This window comes from Malaclemys terrapin, chromosome 1, assembly GCF_027887155.1.
Source record: "Malaclemys terrapin pileata isolate rMalTer1 chromosome 1, rMalTer1.hap1, whole genome shotgun sequence".
In the NCBI taxonomy this organism is placed as follows: Eukaryota; Metazoa; Chordata; order Testudines; family Emydidae; genus Malaclemys; species Malaclemys terrapin.
In genome coordinates, this window is record NC_071505.1 from 327228588 (window position 1) to 327247035 (window position 18448).

At 40.3% G+C, this 18448-nt stretch overlaps 1 protein-coding gene across 4 annotated transcripts in view; it reads right to left on the reverse strand.

Annotated features, from left to right (window-relative positions):
- FAT3 (FAT atypical cadherin 3) overlaps positions 1-18448 on the reverse strand; it is a 572988-nt gene that overhangs the window by 449978 nt on the left and 104562 nt on the right. The gene's annotated exons all lie outside the window — the stretch shown is intronic.

The window sequence follows — 18448 nt, forward strand, 5'->3', positions numbered from 1 at the left end:
GAATGGTAAAATAGTACAAGGAGCAAACAATGGTACACATAAACACTGACCGGTTCATTACTGTAGTTATATATTCCTATATTAAACAATTAAGAATGAATTAAGATTGCTTAAGTACATACATACACCCATACAAAGAGTATGATAAAGAGGTTGCAAAGCAAAGTTAAGGTTGTTTGAAAGATATTAACTCTGCCTCTTCATGCACATATATTACAGTACAGTCTGCAATTACATGAGCACATACTTCGTTTTTTTCATGTGCCTTCTCTGCTTCATTCTGTGTGCACGTAATATAATGCACAGTGAATGAGACAGGTTTTAAACATTTTTATCCTCACTATTCAATAGTTGCTGGTTGTCTCTGTAGCAGGAAGAGAGCCTGAAACATAAGGCCTTGTATCAGAGGCCTGAGCTAAAGTAATAGTCATAACTTGCTAATATAAAGCAAAGTTAAGTTGTGAGCAAGAGGCAGGCCCTGCTCACAGAATCTGGCAAGAACAGGGCTAATATTGCAGAAACTCTATTTCCTACGTAGTGCTAGGCGTAAGAATATATAAGCAAACACATTCCAGAAAACAGTACCAAAACACCTCAATACCAAACACATTCCCCAAAGATAACAGGAACTCACTGACCCTGCTTAAAGATAAGGTCAGGATGACAGCATAACATATAGAGATATTTTGATCGAACCAACATGTACAAGGTAATGGGTGGCACCCAAATACATCAGAGGGTGGCACCTAGATACAAATGGGGTAATACATAATTTGTTTGTATCTGTGTATAAAGATGTATCTCAGAGGGAGTGTCTTTGTCTGGCTGAGGGGAGAATGGAAAGTCCCGCCATTCACTGAGCTGCCCCATTGTCACGAGCATACATGTGTTAGTGTATCTGTAACCATTGAGCCGGGGCATTAGCACCGTGCTTTGTCGGCAATAAACCTGACCAAGTTCCTTCGCAGAAAACTGAATCTGTGGATTTATTGGGCAGTTCAATTAGAGCCTGCTGTACGGGCTATCTTGCCAGAGTCAGTACAGCATGCACAGAGAACACACACACGCAGCCGAACAGCTGACCAGAGTCTCATTAGCTGCACACTGTCCAAACTTCATATTCCTGGGGAACATCTTTGGCATTTCTAAATGTTATAAATCACAATTTCCTAACTAAAAAATGTTGCATCCAACACAAGGGAATTCTGTATTAGACTTCATCTTAACCGATAAAGAGGAACTCAGCACAGAACTAAAAATTAACAGTAGTTTAGGTACAAGTGATCATGACTTGATCCCATTTATAATGTGCAAACACAACAAAGTCCAGACCAATGATTTATATACTTGGTGTTTTAAAAGGGCCGATTTCACAAAGTTGAAAACAATTATGGGTCAAATCAGTTGCGAGGAAGAATTTAATCAGAAAAATATGTATGATAATTGGGAACTGTTTAAGAACCCTTAACTAGATGCCCCACAAGCTGCAATTAAGAAAAGGCAGTATTGGTTAAAGAAATTACCTGGTTTAGAGCAGAGGTGAAGGCAATTATAAAAAAATAAATATATTTAAACATAACAAATGAAAGAAAATATAAGTTGATAGTAATGAATATAAATCAAAAAGCTAAGAATTGTAGAAAATTGATCAGGAAAGCAAAAGGGACACTAGGAGAAATTTATAGCCAGCAGAGTTAAGGACAAAACCACCTTCTTATTAAGCATATTAGGAACAGAAAGAGTCCTAATTATGGTATTGGTCCACTATTAGATGCTAGAATTATCAATGACAATGCAGAACAGGTAGAAGTATTCAATCATAGAATCACAAAATATCAGGGTTGGATGGGATCTCAGGAGGTCATCTAGTCCAACCCCCTGCTCAAAGCAGGACCAATCCCCAGATAGATTTTTACCCTAGTTCTGTAAATGGTCCCCTCAAGGATTGAACTCATGACCCTGGGTTTAGCAGGCCAATGCTCAAACCACTGAGCTATCCCTCCCCCCATAATAAATATCCCTGTTCTGTATTGGGGGGGGGGGGAGGGAAGAGTGCATGGGGAAAGAGATGATATAGTCATATCATATGATAACACGCTTTCCATTACACTGGTATCTCAGGAAGATGGTAAATAGCAGCTGCTAAAGTTAAAGTTAGACATTTTTAATTCAGCGGGTCCAGGTAACATGAAGCATAGGGGAAATTACAGAAGACTGGAAGAAAGCTAATATTGTGCCAATATTTTAAAAGGGTAAATGGGATGATCTGGGTAATTATATGCCTGTATGTCTGACATCGATCCCCAGCCAGATACTGGAGAGACTGATACGGAACTGAATTAATAAAGAATTAAAGGATGGTAATATAACTAATGCCATTCAATATGGGTTTTATGAAAAATTGACCCTGTCAGAATAACTTGATAACTTTTTTTGATGAGATTAAAGTTTGGCTGATAAAGGTAATAGTCATGATGTAACTGACATTTTGATTAAAAACTAGAATGATATAAATTAACATGGCACACATTAAATGGATTAAAAGCTGGCTAACTGATAGATCTCAAAATGGTGCTGTAAACAAAACAAAATCATCACTACAAAAATTAGGGAAGAGGTAAGTAATGAAGAGGGCAGGTCACTGATACAGAGTGATTTGGATCACATGGCAAGCTGAGCACAAGCAAGCAATGCGTGTTTTAATACAGCTAAATGTTAATATACGCATTTAGGAACAAAGAATGCATAGGCTTGGCTTACAAGATGGGGGACTGTCCTGGGAAGCCGTGACTCTGAAAAAGATTTGGGGGTCATAGTGGATAACAAGAGTGTCCAGTGGTACGCTGTGGACAAAAGGGCAACAGGAGAATCTCAAGTAGGAGCACAGAGGTTATTGTACCTCTGTATTTGGCACTGGTACAACTGCTGCTGGAACACCGTGTCCAGTTCTGATTTCCACACTTCAAGAAGGATGTTGAAAAACTGGAGAAGTTTCAGAGAAAGGCCATGAGAATGATTAAAGGATTAGAAAACCTGCCTTATAGTGATAGACTCAAGGAGGTCAATCTATTTAGTTTAACAAAGAGAAGCTGGAGGGGGGGCTTGATTAGTCTACAAGTACCTACACTGGGAGGAAATATTTAATAATGGACTCTTTAATCTAGCAGAGAAAAATATAATATGATCCATTGGCTGGATACTGAAGCTAGACAAATTCAAACTGGAAATAAGGTACAAATTTTAACAGTGTGTCTTATTAACTCCTGGAACAATTTACCAAGGGTTGTGGTGGATTCGACCATGCTGACAACCTGTAAAATCAAGATTGGATGTTTTTCTAAAAGATCTGCTCTAGGAACTATTCTGGGGGAGTTCTTTGGCCTGTGCTGGACAGAAGGTCAGACCAGATGATCACAATAGTCCCTTCTGACCTTGGAATCTATGAATGAAGCAGGGGTCTTCAAGACCTCTGCCCCAGGTTTGCACATCCTGTCCACCAGCAGCTTAAATGCATTCCCATTCACTACACAGACCAACTAACACAAACTTTCTTAGATACAGCTACTAGGGAATTACGAGTGTGTGTGTGTGTACAGTAGTTGGTTTCCTTCTTGATTTGTCTTATTTTCTAAAAAAACAAGCATAGGTGTTGGACGAAGTGGTTTCCAATGTGTAGAGGCTTTACAGTTTGGTTCAATGCCTCTCAGCAGCCCCACTACACAAATTGTTCCAGCACCCCTGAAAACAAGCAGATTTCTTGTACAAATCTGTTTTTATCCCTAGCTTAACACCAAGATATTTCAAGTATATTCACTTATTTACTACCATTATACTCCATATTATGAATTTCTACAAGAAGTTTACAAAACATAAAAACAGAATGATGTATATTGCTGAAACATATTGAGAGTTATTGTTCAGTGACATTTTCAATATTGTTTCCACTTGATACTTTCTACTTTTAAAAAAGATTTAGCTAATTCATTAGTAAGTTTACAAAAAATAAGAATGATTCTCTGTATATAGAGCCTGATCCAAAAGCTATTTAAATCAATGGGAATCATTCCACTGACTTCAAATGGCTTGGAGTGTGCCCATAATGAACACAAAATAGTAAAGTATCAGAGGGATAGCCATGTTATTCTGGATCTGTAAAAAGTGACAAAGAGTCCTGTGGCACCTTATAGACTAACAGACGTATTGGAGCATAAGCTTTCGTGGGTGAATACCCACTTCTTCTGACGAAGTGGGTATTCACCCACGAAAGCTTATGCTCCAATATGTCTGTTTGTCTATAAGGTGCCAGAAGACTCTTTGTCACTTTTTACAAAACCGTAAGTTAGCATTAAAAAACTGATGGTTTTTCAGGCATCTTAAGAGTGTTTGTTGCCAATTACTTTCATAGCTAGGAGTGAAAATCCTAAAAACTCCTTTCAAAAGACAATTGCTATGAGACCCCCCCATTGCTCTTATTTTCATAGAAAAGGAAACATTTCAAAGCTGCTTGAAATTGTGATAAAGGAAATGTCAGAACACAGGGCAGAAAGGGGTAGGAAGAGTTGTTGGTAATGACAGGGGTTAGCTTAAGTTTCCAATGTGAGTTCAATACCCATTGGGAGATATACAAATTGCATATGAGTTTCAGAATATGAATTCAAGTCAGAGTTAATGCTTCCTGTATAATAGTATGATGATTGCACTTTTAAGTACTGAGGGCAATCAATTTATTTTACTGGTATTATGTACATCAAAACACTTTAGCTTCCTCATTCCAGAGTCTCTATTCCACGGCCTAACAGCTTAATCAATAATATTTGATCAACTCTCCCAAGTGTTTATCAAGACTGTTATTTTCATAGGCAATTTCTCCCCCTCCCCATCAGGTTTTCTTTTGTGTTGTATAAACGAGACAACAGAAGTCTCTTTTACGGGAGATGATATAACCCACCAGCTGGGTCTGTTACTGGACAAATACTCCTCCACATCTCGATCAGCCTCATTCTGTAATTTAAATATGAATGTGATTATTAGGAACATATCAAGCGATGCACAAAAGCAAGTAACACTGTTAACCCATGGATGCACACAGTTATACACTGCCGTTTCCTCACAGAAACATGCTTTGGGCATTTGCAAGCCCTGGTTTCACTCATGTTATTGATTCCTGATAAAAGCTAAGATGGCACTTTCTCTTCTGGTGGGGAAAGATGGGGGTTGTCATCTCGTGCACCAAAAAGGCTTGAGCAGTTGCTATTCTTCCAGAACAGCAAATCTTTTTAAACTTAACCCAATGGGATGAAAAATGGACGGGCCCTTATTTTCATGGGACTTCATGTGATTCATTCCAGGCGCTGCTACTAAAAAATGCTGCTTCAACCTAGCGTGGGAGACAATGTTGTACAACAGAAGGTATCCACAATAAATGCCACTGAGAAAAAAAGCTGGCATGGGGGCTGATTTATGGAAACAGGAATTATAACAAGTTAGAGACAATTAATACCAAAATAAAAGGCTGTGCTGGTTATGTGGTGTGGCATTGTTCAAATACTTACCAGGCCGACCACTGTTTGGCCTTTGTCACAAGGATGCTTTAGACTCTTCCCTCTGCAATGCAATCATGGCTTCAACCCAGCGTTCAAAGGAGACTTACGCCTTCTGAAGTAACCCAAGTGAAATTTTTGCAGGTTTACAATAGAAAATGATTTTACGTTTCAATTGAACAGCAGCTCTGCAGCCTATAAGCACTAAGCCTCTCAGTAAAGCAGAGAAGAGCAGCATCTCACTTATACCCAGTTTGGGGTGGCCTAGCTCCTGGCTAAGTCCACACAACAGCTTCCTCCAGCTAGTTTCTCTCTGCCACACAGCCTCTTAGTGGTCATTACACATGTCCCCAAGACTTCCACACTCAACTCCCTGAGATCAGTTTCCCTAAGAAATTCATTACTACCAATAAAAATGATGTACATGTTTACCCTTAGGTTAGCCAGACTGAAGGACTTACATGTTTCAGAGGCAGAAATTAAGCAACAGATATTTATGAAGTTATATTATCTCAAACACCTAATGAAAAAGTTCACGTAACTACCACAAGACAGGGAATATATTAGGGCAACCTTTGCTCTTTTCCCAAACCACAGAGCTCTCTCTCTCTCTCTCTCTCTCTCTCACACACACACACACACAAACACAAACACATTTTATAACAAATACCTTTATCTATATGGAAACACATCACAGCCAGACACTGTTTTCAAAAATATTTAAAGAACCCAGGCCAAAACCTAATCTCAATTACTCTGGTTTTATAGCAGCATAAGTCCAATGAAGTACATGGAGTTACCCTGGATTTACAACAGTGTAGATGAGATCAGGATTTGACCCTTGGACCCTAAATTCTACCCAGAAAAAGTGCATGTACATCCTATTTGTGGGTACAACTTTGGGTTCAGCATTCGGAAAACCAGCCCTTAATGTTACGCAGTATCAAACTTAGAAGTGATGGGATATATTTTACAGTAAAAGGCTTCTCATGGCAATTTTTCATCCTTCCACATATTCCTCAGAATAGCTCAGTGTCCCAGGGGATGACCTATTCAACGGGCACTTGGGACTATATAGGAATGTACTTATTTATTTACTGAGTCCCTTTCATATCAGATATTTCTTTTAAAGAGCCTCATAATGCATACATGCTTGCCGCACAGGAAATGTCATGTGATAGTTATAGGAACAAAGTAAAAAGTAACCCACAATAAATGGAGACATCACTTTATAAGCACTCCTTGTCAAAAAAATGCTACGCTTTCAAGTAACGAGGAAGATTGTTATTACTTCAGTTTGATTTTGAAATGTTTGGGCAGGAACTTTGCCAAAGAATTTTCTGACACTGCCTACAAGATTCATTTAAAAGCAAGAAATTAGCTCTCCCTTAAATGCAAAAATTAAAAATGAAAGTCATGTTACCAATATACAGGGAGCCAGCCAAGGTGACTCTAGCTAAGAGTGCAACACCCTACCACAACAGATCTCTCTAAACGAGGCAGGAATTTCAGGTGCTTTGCGGATACCAGGATCAGGGCCATTTTTTATATTATGTTTGTACTTTACTATGTAGAGTAATTATGGTGTTTTCTCCACACTCCCAAGCACATACAATGTGGGTGTGGTGAAGGACATAGTGTAGATATGGCTTTCATGACTGTTGTTATTGGGCGGATGATTTTGAATTGATGGTGCATTTAGATCCAAAGCTCTTTGAGCAGGGTCCATCCTTTTGTTTTCTGTTTCTACAGCATCTAGCACAATGGCTGGGGGAGGAGGTTCCTGGTCCATGACGAGGGCTCCTAAGCACTACTGCAATGAAATGAAACAACAACAGTAATAATCAGAGGCAACCTCTTACTGTACTCACAACTGTATTTTGAGGTTTCTAACCACTGGAAGAGCCCCCAGAGGAAAGGACAGGTATTTAACAACATTTTTGCAGAGACTAACTTACTTTAAAATCAGTCAGCTAGTTATGGAATTAGTATTTAATATTCCTATGACAAGAGCCCAATTACGATGAAGGCCGCACTGTGCTAGACGCTGTACGTCCCTCGGCCCATACCGCTTCCAACAGCTCCCATTGGCCTGGAGCAGCGAACCGCGGCCAGTGGGAGCTGCGATCGGCCGGACCTGCAGACGGGGCAGGTAAACAAACCGGCCCGGCCCGCCAGAGGCTTTCCCTACACAAGCAGTGACCCCAGTTTGAGAAACATTGATATAGATATATTTGCTATTTATTATTCTACCTATATACAGTAATTGACAACTATCATCATCTGTCCCTTAACCTAGCCACTGCTAATTGCATGTCTTGAGGAGTACGCTTAAAAGAAGGAATTCCATGCGAGTGCAGAGGGTGAGAAGGTGCAGAGACATTGGGCTTGTCTCCACTTACTGGGGGATTGACGCTGCAGCCATCAATCCGCTGGAGGTCGATTTAGCGGGTCTAGTGAAGACCCGTTAAATTGACCGCCAATCGCTCTCCAGTCAACTCCAGTACTCAACCGGAACGAGAATCATAAGGTAAGTCAATGGGAGAATTTCTACTGTCGACTTAGCGCAGTGTAGATACTGCAATAAGTCGACTTAAGCTACGTTGACTCCAGCTACGTGATTCACGTAAATGATGTTGCGTAACTTAGGTTGACTTAACCCCATAATGTAGACTTGCCCATTGTGTGAGCGGCTGACAATCACGTAAATGAAATAACAAGGAGAGGAAAGTAAGGGGGGGATAGCGTTCTGAGGGGCCTTGAAAGTGAATACAACAGGCTTGAACATGATGTGGCAAGCCACTGTTTCACACTCAGCTCTCCAGTGAGGAGCCACCCTGACTAACTAGTCAATAACTTCTATCACAATGAGTAACCATATATTCCAAACTATATGCAGCCTTCCTAGATTGCTGGAGCCCTTCATAGGAATACAATAATGCAGTGGTTGGCAACCTTTCAGAAGTGGTGTGCTGAGTCTTCATTTATTCACTCTGATTTAAGGTTTCGCGTGCCAGTAATACATTTTAACGGTTTTACAAGATCTCTTTCTATAAGTCTATAATATATAACTAAACTATTGTTGTATGTAAAATAAATAAGGTTTTAAAATGTTTTAAAGGCTTCATTTAAAATTAAATTAAAATGCAGAGCCCACCAGTGGCCAGGACCCAGGCAGTGTGAGTGCCACTGAAAATCAACTCACGTGCCGCCTTTGGCATGCGTGCCATAGGTTGCCTACCCCTGCAATAGTGCAATGTCAGAGTGAAGTTTCCTTTTTAACTCTTGGTTCCAATAATCTGGGCTGCATCTAGCACTAGTCTAGACCAGATCGGGGATGGGGGGGAAGGGAGGAGATGTGGCCAGTGTTACCATGCAGTGAATGATGCCTCTAAAGTAGCACCATCATCCACACAGTTAATGCAATGGGAAGGTATGAACTGAGTGCTCAGTGACCTCTGGGATGATTTTGTCTGCTGTGGCAGACTCTTTTGACCCAAAAGATCACCCTACCACTAAAGAATGAGTTTTACTATTTGAGGGAAGTGATATACATGCTTCTTGAATCAACTCTGACTATCCTTAACAAGTGCCAATCAAGGGGCAATCCGTTCTCTGAGACCCTTTAAGCAAAATAAAAAGAGCATCCATCAGATTAGCTTGTTTATCAGATAGCTGTAGTAGGCTCATATCCTCTTTGGCAGACGAACCACTAGAGGGAGACAAAGACCACATTGTCATGGGCTGAGATGGCATTTCTAGCAGCCAGCTGGCTGGGTAAAGTCATTTATGGAATTTGTCAGATTGGAGGACAGCTGTCACCACAGTTGAGAATTCCCTCAGAGCTGCCATGAGACTTAAGGACAAAGCAGAACGTTGAAAGTGAAAGGAAAGAGAAATTGATCTGTGCCTCAAATTCCACATACACCTCAAGGATAGGACTTATCCTCCGAATGAACTCCCACTATTGAGAGAATAAGCTTGTCCCCGTTCCTAGAGGACACAAGCAGAATTCTGGGATAAAAATAAAGAGTTTTTGTCCAGCTTTGCCAATGCCAAGTTTATTCCTTTTCCTCAGAGCCCTGGACTCTGAGGAACTAGGACTTGAACAGCGATCTGCTGAGAGAGTAGCCTAGAACACTAGACATCTGTAAAGTTTTTCTTTACAGCGTGTGTGTTTAAGCCACAAGTTAACATTCTAATGGTGCAGTTTTATGTTCTGAGACCGTGCTCGCTAAATCAATAATTTAACAGCTGATGAGTATGTGTGGGAATTGAGCTTTACTGCCCTACAGATTCTAATGACAGCATGTCGGAGGCAGCAGAATTCTAATTCCTGATCAATGCTGAAGTCTAAATAACTCGTAGCAACGTGACACATCTGAAGTATGAGCAGCAGCTCAAGATTTTGTTAGACATAAGCACCCTAAATCTTACTGATAACTCGTTCCTGTCACTTAAGACTATTCAGGATAACAAGGTTAGGTAACTGTTCGAACAGTGTCACCAATGGCCCAATCCTGCGGTTTCACTCAGGCAGATCCAGGGAGCCCTACTGATTTCAGTGGGGCTCCACATAGGCACAGGGAGGACATCTTGCTTTTGGCAAAACTGGGAACCTCGTATGTGCATTTCACCAAAATAAAGGGCATAACAGGCAACAACAAAAGATTTCTGTCATGATTGGTTGTCTATATTGTAATGAACTCACTAGTGTGTTTTTATACCACTGACCTTAACTGGAAGGAAACGGCTTAACCGTGTGTCTACGCTCAAAGCTCATTTTTAGCACCAACAGGAGTAGACTGATTTGGGAGCAGAAAGACCAGAATTCTATTCCTGCCACCAAACAACCATAGTAAACGATTGTGAAAGTTGTGCTGTAGGTTGGCACGGATTCTTTACAGCATTTACCTACTTACACAGGCCTGATAATCTGCATTTTGTCAAATGCAATATGGTGCAATGTCTGGCAATGAGAAGTAACATACGTGTTCCTTTCACGACCCCCAACAATAGCTCAAAACAGATTAGCAAGAAGCAATGGTGACATTGGTTAGGAAAAGAAATAAAGATTGAAAACTGAAATACATGTTGCGCCACAGGGCATTAGAAAACTAATGTTTGGCCCCAAAACACAGCAGCAAGAGACTGATAGTAGATATGCTACTGACGAGAAAATGACCTTTCCCAGAGAGTAATCCCTTTACAACAGGCAACACAGTAAATTCTAACTTCCGTCATAGCAGCAAATCCTTCGGCCGCCTGAATGTAATCTTGCAGGAGAAAAGCCCACTCAGCAAGAAGGAAGTGTAATTCAAGACAGCCCCAAGGAAGTGAAGATTCAACCACCCAGCAATCTGTTATGAATACCTTGCTTTGTTTTATACCAGGTGCGGGGGGGTGGGGGGAGGAGAGGGGGAGGGATATTTCCATACACCAGTTAATGTCAAGTATCAGTTCATCATCATCAGATACTTCAAACTTGCGAACATGATTTCAGTCATTTGTTGTCTTCTAGAGATGCTGGTGCGGTGGTAGAGCCTTTCAAACACACACACCCAGAGCATGAAACATGGCTTGGGGAAAGGAGAAAAAGAAAAAGGAATAATTTGCTGCCATGTGAACTATGTCAGAAAGAGAATTCCAGAGCGCGATCTTACAAGGGGATTTTAGCTTGTCCCTTGGTAGTCCATTTGGCTGGAAACAAAGAATGATAAACAGTTTTCATGCCTTGTAGGTCCCCTATTCCCCCTCCCCCACCCTAGCACCTACTTTTTAAACCTTGTCAACTATTTTAAAAAAATGGGGAAGCTACTGAGCAGTTTCAAATTCATCAAGCTATTTCATGGGGCTATCATTCAAAGGCCAGTATGTTAATTATTCCTTGTTTTTAAAAAGCTTTAACCAGTATATCTATTTTGATTACAATACTTTTGAGTTTTGTATTGAAACTTCATCCTATACAAGGTATGGCTATAGGAAATTTTGAAAGAATGCATTCCTTTTAGTATTTCCACAATTATCCCATTATTATTAAATTAACTGTACAGCCCACAACATACTAGGTGCTTTACAGATATATAGAAGGTAGTCTCTTATTATTATTATTTTTATTGTGGTAGCGCCCATGACCCCCCAGTCATGGACCAAGACCCTACTGCACTAGGAGCTGTACAAACACAAAAGGAAAAGAAAAGTTTACAATCTAAGTTTCAAACAAGGATACAGAGAGACAGGTGGTGGAGCACAAAGAAACAAGGACTTATTCTAGGGTAGTTCTGCAAAATTCCGCACTACATCAGTAGTCTGACAACCAACGACAAAGGCAAGCACTCTTCTGCGTGCAGGAACTTCCATGAGGGTTATGCACATGCCATCCACATGAAGAGGGTATGTTTCTTTGTCCCCCCGTGCCAAGACTATGTATGCGTCTTTATTAATCTGCTATTGCCTTCAAGCTAATGGAGAAGGGTCCTTTCACTCAAGGTGTGAAGGTCCTTGTTTTTAGTGCCCAGCATGTTTTCACACATACACACACCCCGCATGCCCACTGCAAGTTCGTCTCCTGAATAAAAATTCAAAGAAATAGGGCTTTGTATTTACAAATAGGTTTATTGTTTGATTGGGTTTTTTTTAAGCAAACAGACATTTATTAGTTTGAAAAAAATCAATATTTCCAATATAAATTCTATGTTTAATTAACGTTTCCAGGATAGAGAGTGAGATCACTTTCCAATGGCATTCCTAGAGTCAGTGATTATCTGTGACCAAAGGTCAAACTGGAAAGAAAAAAAAAAAAAGGTGCTACTCACAGTAGATTTTGCAGATGTGAAAAAGATGAGTACACATGGTCTCTGAGATTAGCTCCTCCTTAATGCACTCCAAATATACTCTTGGTCTCTGCTGCCCTTGGATTCCCTGCAGTGAGGCTCATGTGACCCCAGTGGGCTTCTTGGATTCTGAGAGGCTCCTTGTTGACTGAAGGAAGGGAAAAGTGGCAGTATTCTTGGAAACCCACACCCATGGTGCCAAAGTCATGTGTCACTCACAGTACAGTATGAAGATCTTTCATAATAGGATCCCCCGTCTCCTTTTTTACATGGTTTGACAAGCAGTGAAAGTATTATTGTTGGTCAGTACAGTACACTGGACTTCTGGGTTAGAACCCACAGAACCAAATGGGACAATTCACACCTATCAGAGCTGTTGTCCCAGGTACTGTAAATGCAGGCAGAGGTCACTTACTCATTGGCTTATGCTTTTGAGGCTCTCTCAGTAGCGGTAAGAGTGAGAGAGACTTTTTTTTTTTTCCATATTAAATGAAAGCTTAGATTCTGGAGAACCAGATGGGTAGAGTAAGAGGTGCTGATGCACTGTACTGTCATATACTGGCGGTGTTCCAGCCCTGTCTCAGACTCCGATGAGGAGCTCTCTTCCGCAGGTTACACTTACTGAGCCAGATCCTCTGTACAACCGCTTGGTTTCATAGGCTGCATAACTAGCTAAGGGAGCATCACCACAGTTCAAGAGGGATTCTCAAGTGATGTGGAAACGCCTATACCAACCCTTTCCAGCTGCTAACGTTGGGGACATAGCCAGAGGAAGGAAGCCCCTCTGTGGTTCCTTTTCTGGTGTCACTGCTCTGCCCTACACCAAGAGGGCCATATTGGTGCACAGGGGTTCAGGATAAAAGGCAAATTGCTACTTTGACACCACCTCTATGGCAAACCTGGGCCACGTGATTCTCAGCCACAGCTAAGGGTTTTGTCCACCAGTTTCCTTGATAAAAGATGCAGAAAGACCTACTAACCTGTTTTCTGGGACTCCGATACCCCAATAGATAACAGTGTTTTGTTCCTCCTGTCTATACTCGTAGCAGGTGGATCACAGGAAACCAGACTGAAAGTGATGTTTCTCATGTTAAAACACAGTACACCTTTACAGACAAACGGCTGTACCAGGACTGGTTGTCACTTGTACTATTTCTCCACCCAGACCTGATCCTGCAGTCCTTACTCAGGCGAAGTGCTCCATAACGTTAACAGGTATTTTGCAATATCAGCCTCCTTGGTTCTTTTAAGGCACGAGCCAAGAACAAAAAGTAGGGTTATGAAAGGAGCAGCGTTAAGCACAGTAACACAAATTTTGCAATATTATAAATCCACTCTGGAAAAAAGCCTGGCTCAATTGTGACGCTAACTCTTATGGGGAAGAAAAAGAAATTGTAAGCATACTATATTTCTATACAGCCTTTATAAAGAAAGCTTCTGAACAGCTTTTGGCATTTGAGGAGAATTTCAATAAAGCAGAACGTACTGCAAAAACACTGTCTTACACCTGTCCCAGGAATTTATGTCCAAATGCTATTGTATTATTCTCTGTATTTTGTGTGTCTCTGGGGTGATGACTATATTTTATTAAATGAACTGTGATATATTGCTTTTAAAGAGAAAGTATTTCTAGGGAACGAAAGGAGCCTTTTTAATGCTAAGAGGAGCTGGCTCCCACTTAATTTACCCCTTCAGATAAGTGGCCACCTTAAAAAATATATTTATATGTACAGTGCATTTCATCTGAGTCCAGCTGCAGTAATACTTCACTGAACTATACAGTATTCGTCACCTGAAGTAATTTAAGTAGAGCCCTGCATGGATGCAATCTTTGTATCCACATCCGATCTACAATCTGCAAAAATGATCCGCAGATATCCGGAGATCTGCAGGGCTCTAGATACAAAATTTATATCTGCACCTGAGCCGCGATCCGCAAAACTGGTCCACGAATATCTGCATCCACAGATGCACGTATCTGTGGATATAAAATCTGTGGATTTGCAGGGCTCTACATTTAAATGTCTAAATCCTTGTTGCACTAGGATATTCATAAGGCCTTAGCGGTCTCAAAAGAATTGTTAAACGTTGATTTTGTTTGACATGTAAAAATATTTCCGCTCTCCCCCCACCGCAAATGAGTTCTCAATATTTATCAAGTACCATTTCCAGTAAACATAATTGATGTGTGTAATATGTATTGCAAAGCTATAGTGCTATCAAAAATCCAGATACACATACACACACATATACGGCGCATACTACACATTCTGGCCAAAATGAAACAGTAATCATAGCATACTACAGAACTGTTAGTGCACAGTAGCAGGGTCCACTGGGCTGATGTGTGTGCAGCAGGCTAGACTGTTATCGATTTACAACCCAGCTTGCTGTGCACTACCTCTCTGTATAGATACATCCTTAGATGACTACAGATTTCATCACCTTAGCTTAGGTAACCAAGTTGGAAAACGCTGACCTTCAGTGACACTCACACGGTATAGTCTGAGGGAGAAAGGCTTCTCTATCACAAAAAACAGTAGTTACAAGAAACTTAACCAAAACTACCAACGTACCATAAAATATACGTAATACTATTTAAAAAGACACATTAAGTATAAAACTACACTTCGCATCAGTCATTTTAAAAACATGGCAGATTTTACTTGTCACCCAGCATTTAAACAGCTTCTCTTCGCTGCTGTTAGAGTCTTTGCAAACAAAACAGCATGAATTTGAAGCTGAAATGAATAGTAGCACTTCAATTCCTATTGAAACCGCATTCAACAATATAACTCCACTAACAACATGCAAGGTTTGCACATATTATGAAACATAACCTGCTCTTGGCTCAAAGTGAGCTGAACAAATTAGCTGACAAAATAATTTCCCTCTTGTTTTTCCTCTCTGGAAAGGAGAATAACAATCACTCATGAACTAAGGGAGAAACCTTTATTAAAACCATTAGAATAACCAAGCATCTTTAATGTTTGTCTTGTAATGATATGCTAAATGCTCAGTATCCAAGGAAACAGTTTTGTAATGAAGTTGGAGAGTACTGTATAAATGTGCCTCCTAAATCACCACATAGAATGTAAATTCCAACACCACTGGACAGTTTATTAGTGTGAAAACTGTCAATGCCTCCAACACATTGATAGCTTAGACATGCTACAGCTTGAAGAAAAAAAAAAAAAAAAAAGCTAACAAGCTACCTTTAAAGAAAAGACCATTTTATCTGCCATGTATGAACAGTTTCCTCTTAGCATCTTGCTACAGAGCCTCTGCATGTGCCGTGTGATACTTCATGCACGTTAGTCACCTTTGTGACTTGTGAGTTGTTTGGGGGGGGGAAACAACCTTTAATTTTGAGTATCAACCATTAATTTTGAGCAACAAATGATACAAAGACATTTTCGTTTGCACACAACGTCCAAGTGGCGCTGAAATGTGCATCAGTAGAAATTTTACACCCTTCCACTGTAGTTCGGGAACCGAGTGTTTTGAAATTTATTTCTTTAATGCTGAGAAATCAGCCTATTCATGGGCTGAGTTACAGCTGCATTACTGGAAGTAATTTAAAAACAAACACTTATTTTCCATCATTTTTATTCCACACACAGTGTTATTTTCCAGGACCACAGGCAATTTTCAGGGCAGGAAGCCAATCTGAAATTGATTTGCGCTTTGGGGGGTTAGCACTTGTACCATCACACAGTATTTCTGTTCTTTAAAAGTTTCTGAGGTTTCGTTTAGGAAAACGTTTAGTTGTTGTCATCACTGCCTGAGTAGCTTACTCCATATAACAACTTTAGTTTAAAGAAATTCCACTGTCCACCGTGTTCACTGACCCAGCCATTCTTTCATTGAGCTTTGGTGTCCTCTACTTTTAGCAGCTGACGCAGCTTTGTTGTGTATATACACCTCAGAATTCCAACGTCTTCAGTAATCTCATCTTTCTCCATGACCTTTGCATCCTTGTAGAATTTAAGTTTCCTCTTGGTGCACCATTTCCACATCCACAATACCCTTTATATAAGCATATAGACAAAATTCCGTACGTTATTTCAAATGTTACCTCCAAAACCTATAGCTACGTGCTAGAACAACCTGCTCAAAACTCCTATCCAAAGACTTATTCTATCAGAGAACTGTCTTTTAGCTGCTAGATGTTAGAAGTCTTAGCCACCCTATCACCATATCTTTTCTCCTACTTTAGTGTTTTGTCACTTATGGCTCCTGGAGGTTATATCTCTTTTCCATGGGTAAGGTCAGACAGTCATTACCTGTACATTCAGTTCTGAAGGCAACTTATCTGCCGTGCTCTTTTGGCTCTTGTATTATTTAAGAATATCATGCTTTGAATTTTGCTGTCAGTAAATTGTGTCTCCTTACTGAACATTTCTTCTTCCAGATTAGTGATATATACCTGAGACAATCCAGCCCAAATGCTGATTCTTGCAGCAATCCACTAATCTCTTCCCTCCATCACAAACTGTTTTGCCTCACAAATACCCCACTTCTTAATGATCTAAACTGGCGCTGAAGCTCACCTTTATGCCATACTAGCTGATCTTGTTAGATTAATCTTTTAGTAGGTTACTATATCAAAGAACTTTTAACAAAAGTCCTAGAAATTATACCCATAGCTTCCCTGGGACCTCCTTTTTCCTCTCTCTCAAAATATCTCATTTGTTACACACGTCCATTCATTTTTCCTGTACTACATCTTAATTGCTGAAGTTATGCTCGTAGTCCCATAAATACCTGATTTTTTCCAAAATTTATTCTTAAAAACATAACTGATATTTCTAGCTAGCTGGGCTAGCTAACCCTAACCTCTGCATTGTCTATCCATCATTAATTTCTTCCTTTGTCTACCTAACAGTAAGACTGGTCAAGACAAGACAGAGTCCCAGACGATTCCACTCAAATTAACAGCTTCCTTACTATTCAGACCACTACAACGTCAAAAAAACAGCAATTGTCCATAACTTCCTATGCTCTGGATACAATGACCTAGTTCCAGTCTCTCAATAATTTAAGAGGATATATTGCAGGTATCTTATTGCCCTTTGCTGTATCTCCTCGATATCATCATAAGAAAAAGGAACATTCCAGTTTAAGAATCCACCCGTAACTGATCAGGAAAGTAATCAATGAGGATGTCTTACTTTCCAGTAATCTGCACATGCTAATCTGTTGAGCCAATTTCAACATCAGTCATTAATGGACCATTTGGTGCCTTATTACAGAAAGAGACGGCTGACTCATACAGCCGTTGAGTCTTGCACCTTATTTTCTTTTCTGTTACAAATAATGATCAGACATCCATGGGGAACTCCAGCCGCTTACTAGAGCAAAGACATGCACTTCATTCATGCATTAAAAGCTCACAGTAAGCACTCTCTCTTCTACAGGGGCTACTTTGGGATGTTGGAAGCCACTCTACTGTTCCTTCCTAAATACCAAAGTTTGTTTTGCTGCATTTTTCCTCTTTTCATTGTTCCAACAATACCTCTGACGCGGTGGACAGATACATGCACAAGAATTTTATTCCCTGCCCGTATTTGTCGTCTTCATGCTTCATACATCCATTAATCTGAGGCTTTCCTCCAGGTTATTAAATAGAGTTGTTTTTCCACCGTCCCTTTCCCAAGAGATCCTCAGCTTTGGAAATGGTTTCACAGCTGTAAGAAGCAGCTCAAGATCATAGCAGGGACGTGCAAACAGGGAAATCTGTAGTGAACTGAATTGGGATGGGACTAATCCTGCACTGCCTCCACACTGGACACAGATATTTAAAAGTCCAATTTACTGGTATGAAATTGCAATGCTGTTGTTTTGATGATGACTGAGGGTACAAGTAAAGTTAACTAGAAAATCCTCAGCAAGAAGACTCTATTCAGACCAGGGTAAAACAAAGAGATACCTCCCCTGCTGGGGCACTTCTCCTGCCAGTACGAGTGTTCTAGTGGTTAGACCTCAGGACTGGCAGTCAGAACTTGTAAATTTTCTTCCTAGCTCTGCAACTGACTTTCTGTGTGACCTCAGCCAAGTCATTTATGGCCTGAT